This window comes from Cetorhinus maximus, chromosome 18, assembly GCF_964194155.1.
Source record: "Cetorhinus maximus chromosome 18, sCetMax3.hap1.1, whole genome shotgun sequence".
In the NCBI taxonomy this organism is placed as follows: Eukaryota; Metazoa; Chordata; class Chondrichthyes; order Lamniformes; family Cetorhinidae; genus Cetorhinus; species Cetorhinus maximus.
Window position 1 is genome coordinate 16,699,465 of NC_135896.1, and position 13,806 is coordinate 16,713,270.

A 13,806-nucleotide genomic window follows, 5' to 3' on the forward strand; every position below is an offset into this window, starting at 1 on the left:
GTTCATGGGACATCACCACCCATTCTCATACATACACCCTCACAACTTCATCTGACCTCATCGCCTCTGGAGGCTGCCTCCTCAGTCCTCACCATCTTGAGGCCACTTGCACAGATCAACATGTGCCCCCACACACATCCTGGGATACTCCCCTTCCCCAGTACAGCCCTCGCCCTGCAGCCTCTTCCCTTGCCTGAGGCCACTTCTGCCCCTTCTCCAAGCAAGACCTTGACCTGCAGCCATTGAAAAGCCGCCCACATATGGCTGATCTGGTAGGTAGAGACCTGCCTGTGAACCCCACCTAAAAGTGATGCGGTGCTGCCTGTGAAGCCTGGCGCTGATGACTGCGAGTGCTGCCCGAAGCAAGGTAGGCAAATGAACCTCGAAGTCCCGAGCGAAATGCAGCCTGCCAAGTGCACGCCTTATATATGCTGTTGTGAAACACATCGGCGTATTTTCCTGCCGATGTGGGCGGATGATCCAGCGGGGGTGGGGGGTGGATGAGGTGGGCTGGCCTTATAATGATATGCTGATGTATTAAAATTAGGTTCCCAGCGTCCGATGGTGGGGAAGGCGGCCTGCCATCGGTGGGCGGAATGGACGATCACAAACTGGTTTCATGACGTCGTGAAACCAATTTTTGGCTTTCTCGCCATATTGTCCAATCGCGCCACCGAACATGCCCAACGCCAGGGGGCATGGAAAATCCCGGGCCACTGTTTCCGAGCAGAAGAAACCTGAACTGACCTGTTTCTGAGTCATTTGCAGATGTTGGAATTTGGGCCAACTTGCCTCAGACACAGAGAATCTTTTAAAGAGAAAGAGGTTAACACGTGCGTAAGAAGATCGGTAGAAGCTTGTTTATCTGCTGCAGCCAGTGCTCTGGAATCCTGCAGCGTAAACAGGGTGGATTCTGCAGTATTGGCAGTCTCGCTGAGTTCAGGTTCTGTGTAATATCAAGGCACATCGTTTTTCCACAATGTGGCTTGGGAGAGGGACAAGGGGAGAGAATAGCTTACTGCCAGGCCTGGAGTTCAATGAGTTTGTAAGGTAAAAGTAAAATGACAATTTTTCTTCCTGCTGCTCTGTTTCTGACAACTTTGTGGAGGGGGTCTGTCTGATTGCTCGCGATCCTGGAGGTGGAATATGCATCCAACATCTGAATATGGTTGATTGTGAAATAGATCTTGAGCCCTGAGTTATTGTGCATTTTGAGAGTCCCGGCGCTTAATTACAACCTGCTAACCGGACCCACTGGAAAGTTCAGCACCTTCGCTGAGGCACTCGCTGAGGTCAAGTTCAGCCAATCCTCACAAAGCATTTGCAGGCAGATTCCAATCTTCAAGAGGCAAACCTTCCTTTTTTTTTATATACATATAATTGATAATATTCCTGCATTATTAAGGAAGCCTAATCTTGCTAACTCCTTCCCTGCTGTCAGCTTGAGCAGAGAAGGTAGGATTAGTAACCTCTGGGGGATAGAGAGGATACAACGCAGTAGTTGGGGGAGGGGGGGGCGGGGGCGTGGAGTGGGGGGGGATGTTGTGGAAATGGGTCACTTGTGATCCAAGGGGGCTCTGCTGGGCACAGGCAACAGCTGTAGCAGATTTGAATATGAATCCTATCTGCCAGCGCAGCTATGCAAGGACTTGGCAGGACCTGGTGGTAATCTTTTCTGCACAAATGTCTGTGCATTGTGACATTTCCTTACAGAGATCTTGGTAATTAAAGTAAAATTGATGGTGTGAAAGCTCCATACTATTACATCTCACTAATTCCAAATAAAACATGAATAAGCAGCCAGGGCTAAACCTTATACAGTGTTCCAGCATGGTCCTAGTTTAACTCTCTTCAACTGAGTTAGGCCAATTAGTCGATACTGTCTGTAAGGGTGTGTGCTTCTTGTTTCCTTTCTGTCTGTCTGTCTATCTACCATCTTTAATACCTGCTGTTAAATCACCCGCAAAGGGGCTGAAACGTCGTTAGCTCCTGGCGCACAGGTCTTACACTTTCGGTGGCAACCCCAGTTTAACTGGCAATGGGCAGATCCAATGAAAATCAACTTGTGTTTATATAGGACTGACATTGAATTCTTCCCATTGGTGACCTGGGTTCAATTCCCAGTCTGTGCTGCGTTAGCTGATTGCAGCCCAGGGCAGTGGTAGGAGGGCTTCAACTGGGCCAGGCTGCCCTGTGGAAGTGCGTTGTTATGGATGTGAAGAGAGACTGGATTGGGTTCATCTGTGACGACTCCAGTGGTGTAATAGCCTGGTGACAATCAGCATCAAGGCTGACATCTGAATAATTAACAGTAGGTTATATTTCAATCTCTTCCCTTTTTATAATGACTAAACTAAAATGCAAGCTGGAATATACATGTAGAAATCTATCACACATCAAAAATTTAACAATGTAACTCTGACAGTCTGAGACTGATCAGTCTGTTTCCAACCTTGGTGTCATATTTGATCCGTGTGAACTTCCAATCAGATATCCATGCAACAAAGGCTGCCTATTTCCACCCTATAACATTTCCTCACTCCGCCACTACCATAGCTCATCTGCTGCTGAAATTCTCATCCATGACCTTGTTATCTCTAAAATTGACCATCCCAATGCTATCCTGGCCAGCAGCCCACTTTCTATCCTCCCTAAACTTGAGGTCATCCAAAACTCTAGTATCCCCTTGGGGGGGACCATAAACCAAAATCCCTGTGGGAGAACCATAAACCAAAATAATCAAATTTACTCAAAGAACTACCAAGTGACAGAATTACATATGAGATTTCACTTATTGTAACTTCTAGTTTAGTTTGAATCAAAACTAATGCATATTAAACATGAATTAACAGGCAAATGATACTTCACATAAAAAGGTAAATTTCATTTTAAACAGTCGATACAACAAAGCCAAGTCTTACAACCACAAGCACCCGCATCACTCCCTGCAGACATATGGCACCATGTGCAGTTTCAAAGTTCTCTAACTCAGCCTCTGGTACATAGGATCTCCCACTTTGCCATTCAATCAACTGAGTCACGTTCTCCGAAGGTCATTTTCCATCTGAGGTCCTGGAGATCATTGTCATCCAAATGACACATTCCTCCACAACCTAGGTTCAAGGCAGTCTCGATGGCACAGGTTCCCCAGAGACTCCTTTATCCACCCCTTTAATAAACCCCATTTTACAGTCTGGTTGGCTCTGACAAAACTGAAGCAGTAAAATTGTCTAATTCGCAATTTCATCTCTAACCCTTTCTTCAGCTTCTTGCCCTGATTAAATGTATTAAACGCACAGCTCCTAGTAAATGTGATTTTTTTCTGTTCTCCCCTCTGATGCAGCTCTGCTTTGAGTCTGTCCACGCAGCATACATGTGTTAACTTCCTTCCTGATGGTACTGCTTCCAGGTCACGTGGACCAGTATTCCTTATTATTCAAGAGAATTACAAATGATCCCTTTACAATTGATGCAAACTCTTAAAAAAAACTCTGAAAACTCTTTGCAAACAGTTTTAAAAACAATTACAGATTCCACAGACACTTTAAAGGAATTACAAATTTACCTTACTACTTCTGGGTCAAAGGTCTTCACATCAGATCTTAATTCACACCAAGTCCTATTCACTCATCACCTTTGTACTTGCTAACCTACATTGATTCCCTGTTAAGCAATGCCTCCATTTTTAAAATTTGCATCCTTGTTTCCTCCATCATAGCCCCTCCCTCCCTATCTCTGTAATCTCCTCCAGCCCCACAATGCTTTGAGATATTACACCTCTCTAATTCTGGCCTATTGAGCATCCCAGATTTTAATCCTTCCATCATTATTGGCCATTCAGCTGCCAAGACCTGAGTTAATGGCACTATGTAAATATGAGTGGTTGTTGTTACTGACTGCAACAACTCTAAGTTTTCTGCAGGTAATTCTCATAAACAATTAGGTGAAGCTTCGTTTGACCCAGTTTAGCACTCTCTCCTTTGAGTCAAAGTTATTTGGTTCTAAGTCCTACTTTGGGATTTAAGCACTTCCGACACTTCCATGCAAGGCTGCATTGTTAGAGATGCTGAGAAGATATACGAATCTGAACCTTTATTTGCTCAGGTGAATATCCCCAGGTAGCATTTTGAAGAAGAGCCGGAGAGATACCTTGGACAACGTTCCTCACTAACCAGATGTGATGGGCCAAATGTTTTTTTTTTCTGTTCGATATGATTCTATTTCCCTTGCTGTTTCTCTTGGGAAATTTGAAAGCTGTCTATGAATATTTATGTTACACAGATTGTTCTCTGTTTTAGCTCTTTCCACCTGTTACTATTTTACCTTCTCTGGCTCTTTTGTCCTATTTCATTCCTTGCCTCATTTGTATTTGTGCCCTTGCTTCTCTGTGACTGCTTGCACGCACAAAATGAGGGGGTCATTTGACTTTTGGAGATTCTACATGTTGGGCGATATCGCTTCAGCTTTCAGTTATGCATCGCACTAATGCAAGTGAAATTTAGTTCAGATGTACAGCGGGTGACTGAGTCAATATTGCTCATTTTACACTATCACCCTGCGCCAATATTATCCTCCAGAATCCAGTTTTATGGAAAGAACAAAAAATCAGAAATTTAAATGAAGTGAAGTACATAATGGTGCCACAGACAAAATTTATGTGTTTCGTGTCACTGCCCACGATCAGTATGTTTGTATGTAAGAGGCGTCTGTTTTCTTACCCTCAGGGCGAGTGTCCCAATTAAATAGTTCCAGCAGCAAGCATTTTGTGAGTTTGAAAATAAAGAAGGTTATTTATTATCGCACACTTACCCTGAATTTGTTGTAACGTTTCACTCACTCATCTCACACGCACAGCGATTAGATACAGATGAAAGTAATATACTTTTACAACTTATAATTGCCTCAATCTCTTTTGTGTCAGGCCTGTAGCTTCCTGGATGAAGTTGGTACTTTGGTTGAAGTGAAGGTCTGGTAAAGCAAAGGGTTCTCAGTAAGCTGTGAGGTCTCTTGTAGTCAAATTTTCAGGACATTGATTCTCAGGTGAACTTAAGCTGAAACAGGTTGGAGAGTCCATCTCTCTCTCTGTTAGGATCTCCCACTTGCAAGGTATTGCCATTTATTACTTTGGCTGTTTGGATGATTTGCAGCTAATTCGATCAGCTTCTAGCTGATTTTAACAGCAGACAACAAAATGGTTCCCTCATCATGTGACTTCCACAGTTCAAAGTCCTCTTTCCAGACAAATGGTGTTGTGTATGTTGAATTCAATCATCCTGTGTTGTTGTTTGCCACCTTGAGATTTACCCAGTCTAGTTTGGATGAAGGGAACTGATTGATAGGATCCATTCCCATCCATCTTACATACATTGAGTTTCAATTTCCCCTTTTATCGAGGGTGAAACAGAGAGTCAGGTTGGCTAGAATTCTATAGTCCTTTTGTGTTGATCCATCCTTAAACGAAGGGATGTGTGAATTCCCTGAATGTTTGTGAATGTTCATATTTAATCAGATATTTATTTGGGACTTAGGACTGTCTGAAGCTCAAAATGACAAAAGTCACATGATTTGCAGTGGCCATTTTTAAGAGGTTTTTTAAAAGTATTGTTTGATAGTTCATCATCTACTGGGACATGAGAATTAGATAACATAAATAGCAAGCAAAAAAAATCAATTTAATAACAGAAGCATGAGTTCAAACAACAAGAATTGCATTTTATAGTGCCTTTAACTTAGTAAAAAGCTTGGTCATGGTGATAGGTTTTAAGCAGCCTAAGGCACCGCCTCTAATAGCGGAGTTATTAATATTGGGGATATACAAGAGGCCAGAAGTGGAGGGGTGCAGAGATTTCGGAGGATTGCAGGGCTGGAGGAGGTTATGGAGTTAGTGAGGGGCAGGTCATGGAGGGAGTTGTAAACAAGAATGAGGACTTTTAAATTGAAGCACTGAAAGGTGCCCAGATATGGACAATCGTATGTTTGGCCGCAATTTTTCAGCCAATCATACCAGCAGGATCTTCCCATCCCAACGATATGAATGGAGATTTCAATGGCTCGCGGGCCCCGCCACAGGGGGACCTGCCATGGGTGAGTGATGGGAGGCTGGAAAATTCTGGCCTTGGTGTATGTGAATGATGGGCGGCCTTTACATTTTTTAGGAACGAGCGGGATGAGGTTCCCTAAAGCTTTTGTTAATTAAGTACATTTTTTTTCTGAATTATAAAAACATGTCCCATCACAGTCACATGAGGGGGCATGTTTCATTAAATTTTTAATCCATTTATTTATTTATTTCTAAAGCGCTTCAATCTCCCTGAGGCAGCTCCATGCCTCAGGGAGACTGAAGCACTCTTTTGCGTGCATGCGCGAAAGAGCCTGGCCCCCGACTCTCCCTCCTCCCTCTGCCCGCACAGGTGGTGCTGAGGACCACCGCTCGCGTCTTACGCTGGGTGGGCCTTAATTGGCCCGCCCGTGTAAAATGGCGATGTGGAGCTGATAGCGGGCGGCGATCGGCTCCACGACCGCACTGGCCCACCCCCTCCGAGCCCACCCGACATGGGAAACATTCAGGCCATGGGGTCCAACTGTGAAGCAAAGGAATGGGTTCAAAAGGGAAAACATGAACCTTGAAGCAAGGGGGAAACGTGTGTCCACAGCCCAAAACACAGATAGGGATATGGGGAGGAATGGTAGCGTCGATACGTGGAATATCTTACAAGCATATTTAATGATTTCATTCTTACGTGTTTATTATCCTATAAATGTTATCTATATAGCTACATAATTTTTGTGTCAGAAATAAAACCACTTCACAAAAATAAATTCAATAAAGTGATTAGTTGAAACTGCAGCCTTTCAAGTGGTTATTTTTCTGTGGGTTTCTCTGGGATCATTGCTGATTAATATTTCAGTAAAGCAGTGTTTGTATCTGATCCAATTAGAAAAGTGTGACACCTGATTTACTTTTCTACAGGCAGATTTGATGAGTGGCATGCTTATGCACAAGGCTTTTGATTATGGCATCCAGTCAAATTCGCAAAGTTACAGAAAAGAGGTATGTATTATGCCCATTTCTTGATTTCTTGGGCATAGAACCAGCTCAATAATGATACATTTTGCAGTGGACCAATTTGGGCGTGGGATCAGACCGCTGTTAAATTAATTAGGCTCAGTTATCTGGGATGCCTGGCAGCCACCTTTGGCATGTGGTCCCTTTCAAATGTAAATGATGGGAGTAGCTCCTGTTTCAGGTCCCCTTGTGGAAATTAGATGCCGATGAGTGGTACAGGAGTCAGGCCCAAGAAAGAATTTTGGACTGGCCTTGGGCCTCCTTTCTGTTTAGTTATCAAATGGATTCACAGGTCAGGTGGTACATTTGTGTTTAAAGGCAAAGATTAGTGAGAGGTCCTTGCAAGGACCTGAGGGGCTCAAGTACATGTTGCCACAAAACTTTGAATGGCAGAACATCATCATGAACTTGGACGTATTGCTCACCACCGAACCAGTAGTATTGTATGGTCTCTTTCACCACTAGACTACAAAGAAAATGACCACTGAACGTCCACCTTTGTTAAAAAAAAATCAAACGATTAAACACACTACCTGTGATGGCACAATATAGAAAATTGCACAGCTCAAGTATGATGAGCTTTAACCATCTTCAACTGGGTCAAATTTGGATTTTACCAAATAGATTTGAATCAAATCAATCCAAAGAAACTTGCACATCTTGTCCATCTACCCATGAGTCACAGATGTTAACTGCTGTCAAAGGTCTCGTTGCAAACTCTGATGCTAATATATGAGTGTTTATTATATTGGTTGTGTGACTGTCACAGACCCAATGCTCATTACTTATCACAGCTCTTGGTTGAATATTTTTCTTTGAATAGGAAATGTTTTCACTTGCTTTAATGAGAATGCAATATGCAGTGTAATGGTTTTTGTTCTGTTGCCTGTGGTCATTACACAAAGACTTGCCTGTTGATGTCAGTTTTTACTTAATAATGGAAATGATTTATTAAGATGTAGGCTATTCTTCTTACCCATGAGTAGAATTCAGGAGCAGCAAAACTCCCTCAGTTGAAATTTGAAGGCCTAATTCAGTGGTAGCTCTCCTGCCTCTGGAGCTGGAGGTGGTGGGTTAAAGCCCCACTCGAGACACTTCATCACATAACCTTCAATGAAGAACTGAGAGAGAATAAGGCCCCACTTACCCTCTCAGGTAGGTGTAAAAGATCCCATGGCACTCTTCGAAGAAGAGCAAAGGTGTTCTCCAGATGCCCTGGCCAATATTTATCATGGATCGAATAACCTCCTTGGTAGTTTAATTAGAACTTGCATTTTTTTCCTATTCTGGTGCAAGCTTGCCTTATTACAAGTTGGCAAGAATATTGCAGTGGCACAAGAATATCAGGGCACTTGTGTTCGCATATTTGGCTTGACTGCGCACACTTGCATCCATTACTGCTGATCCAAAATTCAAACTGGTGTCTTTTTCTGCTTTCCAGATGAATCCTGCTCCCAATCCTCTCTCGCCGCATATTCCTGGTGGCGTTTTTCTTCAACAAACTGTGAACCTATTGAAAATCAGCTTGTTTTTTTTTTGGTGCACACGAATAGTAATAAGGTTGTTAGGTGGGCCATTTTCTCTGTTGCCTGATGTGTGATGTCACAGCTGACTGTTCATCACCTGGACTATTAGATGCTGCTGTTGTAAAAAAAAAAGATAAGAGATTAATGGTGTTTGATTAACTTCTCGGGTCTTATTAATATTCATTAGATTGGAAATGCTGTTATGAATGAGATGTTACAGCGCGGTACTGCTCAACAGACCCCGAGCTATAACAGTATCCATTTGGGAGATGAGAGCAGGCGGTCAAGCTCAGTTTTAACAACTTGGTAAAGGTAACACTGTGAACTTCATCAAAATGTTTGCCCTCTTATTAATGGGGAACACAAACCTAACCTCAGTTTTGAAATGCTGAGGGGATAATGCCTTAAAGGTCTGTAGAAGCACAACAGACTTCATTTGATTCCTTTCTTTTTAAGCGCTTTTGTCGCAGTACATTAAAAGCATCTGAGATAGAAACACTAAAAAGACCCCCTGCCCCAACCAGCCTTTCCCACACGTTCATTACAATATATACAGTTTCAGGAGTGGATTTTTACAAGCTCAAGGGGTGGACATGAGCACAATGCATGCCTAGTCACAATATTAATTAACTATCGAGTAAGCATTAAAAGAAATCCATTAAAAACAATGGGGCCCATAATGTATTCCTGAAGGCCACAGACCTGCTGTATTATTGAGTGTTGGGGTTGAGGCCTGCTCAATGTGCAGTGCATGTGTCAGTGGGTTCTGGAAATGCTTCCAGTGCTGAGGGCATCTTGGTGAGGTTCGTTTGGCCTTCAGACTTGATCTATCCTGAAGATGAATGGGCCGATTAGGTAAAACTATTTCACACAGATGGGTGGTGAACATTTGGAATGAAAGGCTTAGGGAGGTGCTAAAGGCTGACAGCATCAGTGATGGAACACAAATACAAAAGCAGAATACTGCAAATGCTGGAAATAGAAACAGTAGATGCTGGAAATGCTCAACCGGTTAGGCAGCATCTGCGGAGAGAGAAAAACAGAGTTAAAGTTTCAGGTCGATGACCTTTCATCAGAACTGGCTTTGAAGTTTTGCAGCTCAGTGCGAGATCAGGAAATGGCATCGAAACAGTCATCAATGTATCAGAAAAATAGTTGGGGGGAAGGGGGTCTGAGTAGGACTGGAACAGGATATGTTCCACATATCCCACAAAAAAGCTAGGACCCATGCGGTTAGTCATAGCAACACCTTTTGTTCGGAGGAAGTGAGATGAGTTAAAGAGAAGTTGTCCGGTGAGAGAATGAGTTCGGCCAGGCGGAGCAGGGTGGTGGTGGATGGACTGATTGGACTTCTAGTCAAGGAGGAAGTGGAGAGCACTCAGATCATCTTGATGGGGAATAAACGTGTAGAGAGATTGGATGACCATGGTGACCAAGAGGACACTAGGGCTAAGAAATTGGAAGTGATGGAGGGCATCTAAAGCGTCATAGGTGTAGGTGGGGAGAAACTGGACAAAGGGGCAAGAAATAGAGCTTGGATGGAGAGAATTCAGTTCAGTGGGGCAGGAACAGGCTGAAACAGTAAGTCAACCAGGGCAGACCTGTTTGTGGATCTTGGGAAGGAGGTAAAAGGTCAGGACTGGGGGGCTATGAGGTTTTGGTTCTGATGAAAGCTCATTGATCTGAAACGTTAACTCTGTTTCTCCACAGATGCTGCCAGACCAGCTGAGCACTCCCAGCATTTTCTGTTTTATTTATGTTATGAAGCAGTTGAACTATTCATTAGCTGGAGTCGGCCATGGCTCAGTTTTTAATGCTCTTGTTCCTGAGTCAGAGTTTTGTGTGTTCAAGTCTCACTCCAGAAACTTGAGCACTTAATCTAAGCTGGAAATCTATTGCAGTACTGAGGGAGTTCTGCATTGTTGGAGATGCCGTCTTTCAGATGAGACTTTAAATAACCCATTTGTCCACTCAGGTGGACTTAAAAGATCCCATGGTATTATTTCGAAGAAGAGCAGGGGATTTCCCCCGGTGTCCTGGAAACATTTATCCCTCAACTAACTACATTAAAGCAGAATATCTGATCATTGCTGTTCGTGGGAGTTTGCTATTTGCAAATTGGCTGCCATATTTCCTACATCACAACACTTCAAAAGTACTTCATTGGCTGTAAAGTAATTTGGGATGTCTTGAGGTCATGAAAGGTGCTACATAAATGTAAGTTTCCCCTTCTATCTATTGAAGAGACAATCAGTCAATGAGAAGCAATATTTTACAGTCGGGAAGTGCACATTAAACGTAAGGACCAAGAGTTTCTGCATAAATTGACACTCCTGCAGCCACACCAGAAAAATGGTGCAGACCAATTTTTAGCCTTTATATTCCAAACAACTCTACTTCTCAGCTTTCCAGATTATCATTAGATTCTCCTATTTAACTATAAACACTAACATGTAATCATATTATTATATCAAGACAAAGGCAGAATGTAGGACTTTAAAATGGGGATATTGCATGTCCTGGTCAAATTATCCAGCCCAACCCTAAAGACAACATTTGGTCTTCATTGCCCTAATGCAATTCCACAGGAAATTGGCTACAGTATTAGAAACGTAGTTTCTTCCCTGATGAAGTAGTTGTCACATTATTTTGTGAATGAAAAATTAACCACATGCACAAAATATTGGAGATGGTACATTAAATATAAAGTAATACAACTGTATCTATCGGTCATATTTCTCACATGAAGGAACACTGAATAGTGACTCAAGGAATGTATATCCAGTTATCTTAGCTTCCACATAGTTAATCTCTCAAAATCTTACTTAACTCCATTTCTCTCTGGCTGTGGCTGGGCAAGACATGTGTAACCTGCTCCATGTATCGGAAGAGCAATTTGACACATTGGTTCACAGCTGGAGCCGACCACTGGCATTTTGACTTACTCATATGTTTTTTTAAAGGTGTGGAGTCTTCTTAGGAAAAGGTGTGCAACTCCCCTTTTTTTCATTTCAGGAGATAGAGGAACTGAAAGAACTAATCGTCATTTTCATTGCAAGATGGTCGGCTGCAGGTGACAAGGTGTTGCGTTTCAGTGTGTTTTATGTCATCGCAATGCACATTTGACAAACAGACGAAAGGCTTGGCAACCACCTATTCCTGAGGAAGTTGCCCGTTAAGGTTAAAATTAGTACAGACTGCCGTGGTTGGCTGTGGACTGTTCTTTTTATTGTACATGATGCAAACAAAAAGAAAGCACCTAACCTTTTCTTTCTCAGCTTTGCGGGTTCAATCTGTAATGTAAAACAGAAATTACATAAAGGACAAAATGCATTTCAGAAATGAATTCCACCCGATGTCTTGCAGGTAAAATTCGAGAGCAGCACCTCACTTCTTAATGCACATGCCAAAAGTGTGCACATTATCTGTGCACAAGATAAGAGATACTTAGCAGTGTCATAGGATACTCTAAAATCAACAAAGGGTTTCGATCTCATAGGAATAAACAGGGATAAAAAGGTCATTTTGATCCATTTGACCAGTTGTAAAGTTAAGTTAAAAAGCACCATATTATCTCTTGTACCCTTCAGTATTATGTGATACTTCATCGCTTACGCCCCTTAGCACCATATTACACCATTTTAAATGAAATCTGAGGGTGGCTTGTGAGGAGCAGAGAAATAATACAGGCTGTTACCACACAGGTAGTTTAAATAAAAACTTTCAGCAGGAGAAATAGACAAGTGTTTCTAATCAGCTCTGTCAAGCTCACCCACTAATGAAGTTTAAGCATTCATGTATACTACATAATTGTATGGCCTTTGACCATGTAATACTCTCACTTGTTTGGGCATACTCTAGTGAGGAATGTTTGGCAGGGCTTCGCACAACGTCTCGAGAGCAGCCTTCAGCAAATGTTGACAGGTATAAGGAGTGGGACTTTTATTACTGGCCAAGTTGGATAAGGAAATAAGGACTTGAAGGTCCTCGGCACGAACCTGTCTTAACACAATTTATCAAATATCCCCTGACAACAGACATTGCTATGGGTCCCAAACATGGCCGAACTTGATGATATAGACATCAAAGTGAGACTTGCATACCTTGCAGTCAGAAAACACAGTCTACTTTTAGATGCAAATTAATGAACATGGCCACCAGGAATCAAAGCAAATAAGAGCCATCACATACATACAAAGATTACAAAGCTAAATAAAGTCTAGACACTGTCTCTCATTGACCCTTCAATTGGACCCACCACCTGACTAGGAATGTATTTAATGTTAGACTATAATCAAGTAGCAGAAAGAACGTGGGAGCAGAACAATGCCCTATTTTTCAGACAATGAAACAAAACATGCATAATAGTGTCTGCAAAGTTGAAAGTGTGAACCATTACTTGATAGGCTAAGGATTGCATCATGAGGAACAAATGTCAAAATTGAAATTGTGGATGGAATCTTACCGGCCCTGAGGAAGCAGCTATGGTGGGGGCGGAAGGGGGGGATATTTTGAGCATGGCACATTGGGGCAGACACCCATTGTGTACCCGTCTGTGGCCAATCTTGCTAGAGGTGGGTGAATAATGGACAGCTACTCACTCTGCAGCAGCAGGTAGCCAATGAGTGTCAATTAGCTGGCCAGTTGGGGCCAAATTGGAGGGCCCCACGCTGCAGGAAAAGCCCAGCAGGTCCCTGGGGGCTGCCTCCTGGGAGCAGGCCTCATGACTAGCAAGACCTCCTTTATTTATTCCCCCACCACAGCCCCCAGAGCCACTTCTGCCCATAAGGCTATGGCTGCAAGCATTCTGTGCAGCGAACTCCCCCTCAAAAATAATGGCCTTGCATCCGTGGCCACAAATAACTTTAAATTTTTTCAGAGGTGCCTCCATGTTGAGGCCTCTTTGCCTTCTCATGACTGCCAGAATGGCGTTCTCCTCTCCTGATGGGGCTACTGGCAGGTCAACTCTGTGGGCTCTCCCATTGGATGAATCTGGTACATGTCCCACCCGCCATCCTTAATTAGGCACACTCCCATAGTCTCTTAACTGGCCCTCAGACAGTCAGGCATCACAACTGGGATTGGGACCTGTTTTTGGTCCTGGTCTGTGAAAATCTTTAAAAATGGTAGTATTCCACCCTGTATCTTAGGCATGTTTTTTTTTAACAAAACAGCAAAGCAGTTTGTTTATTTTGGGAATGCAAACAAAAAAAG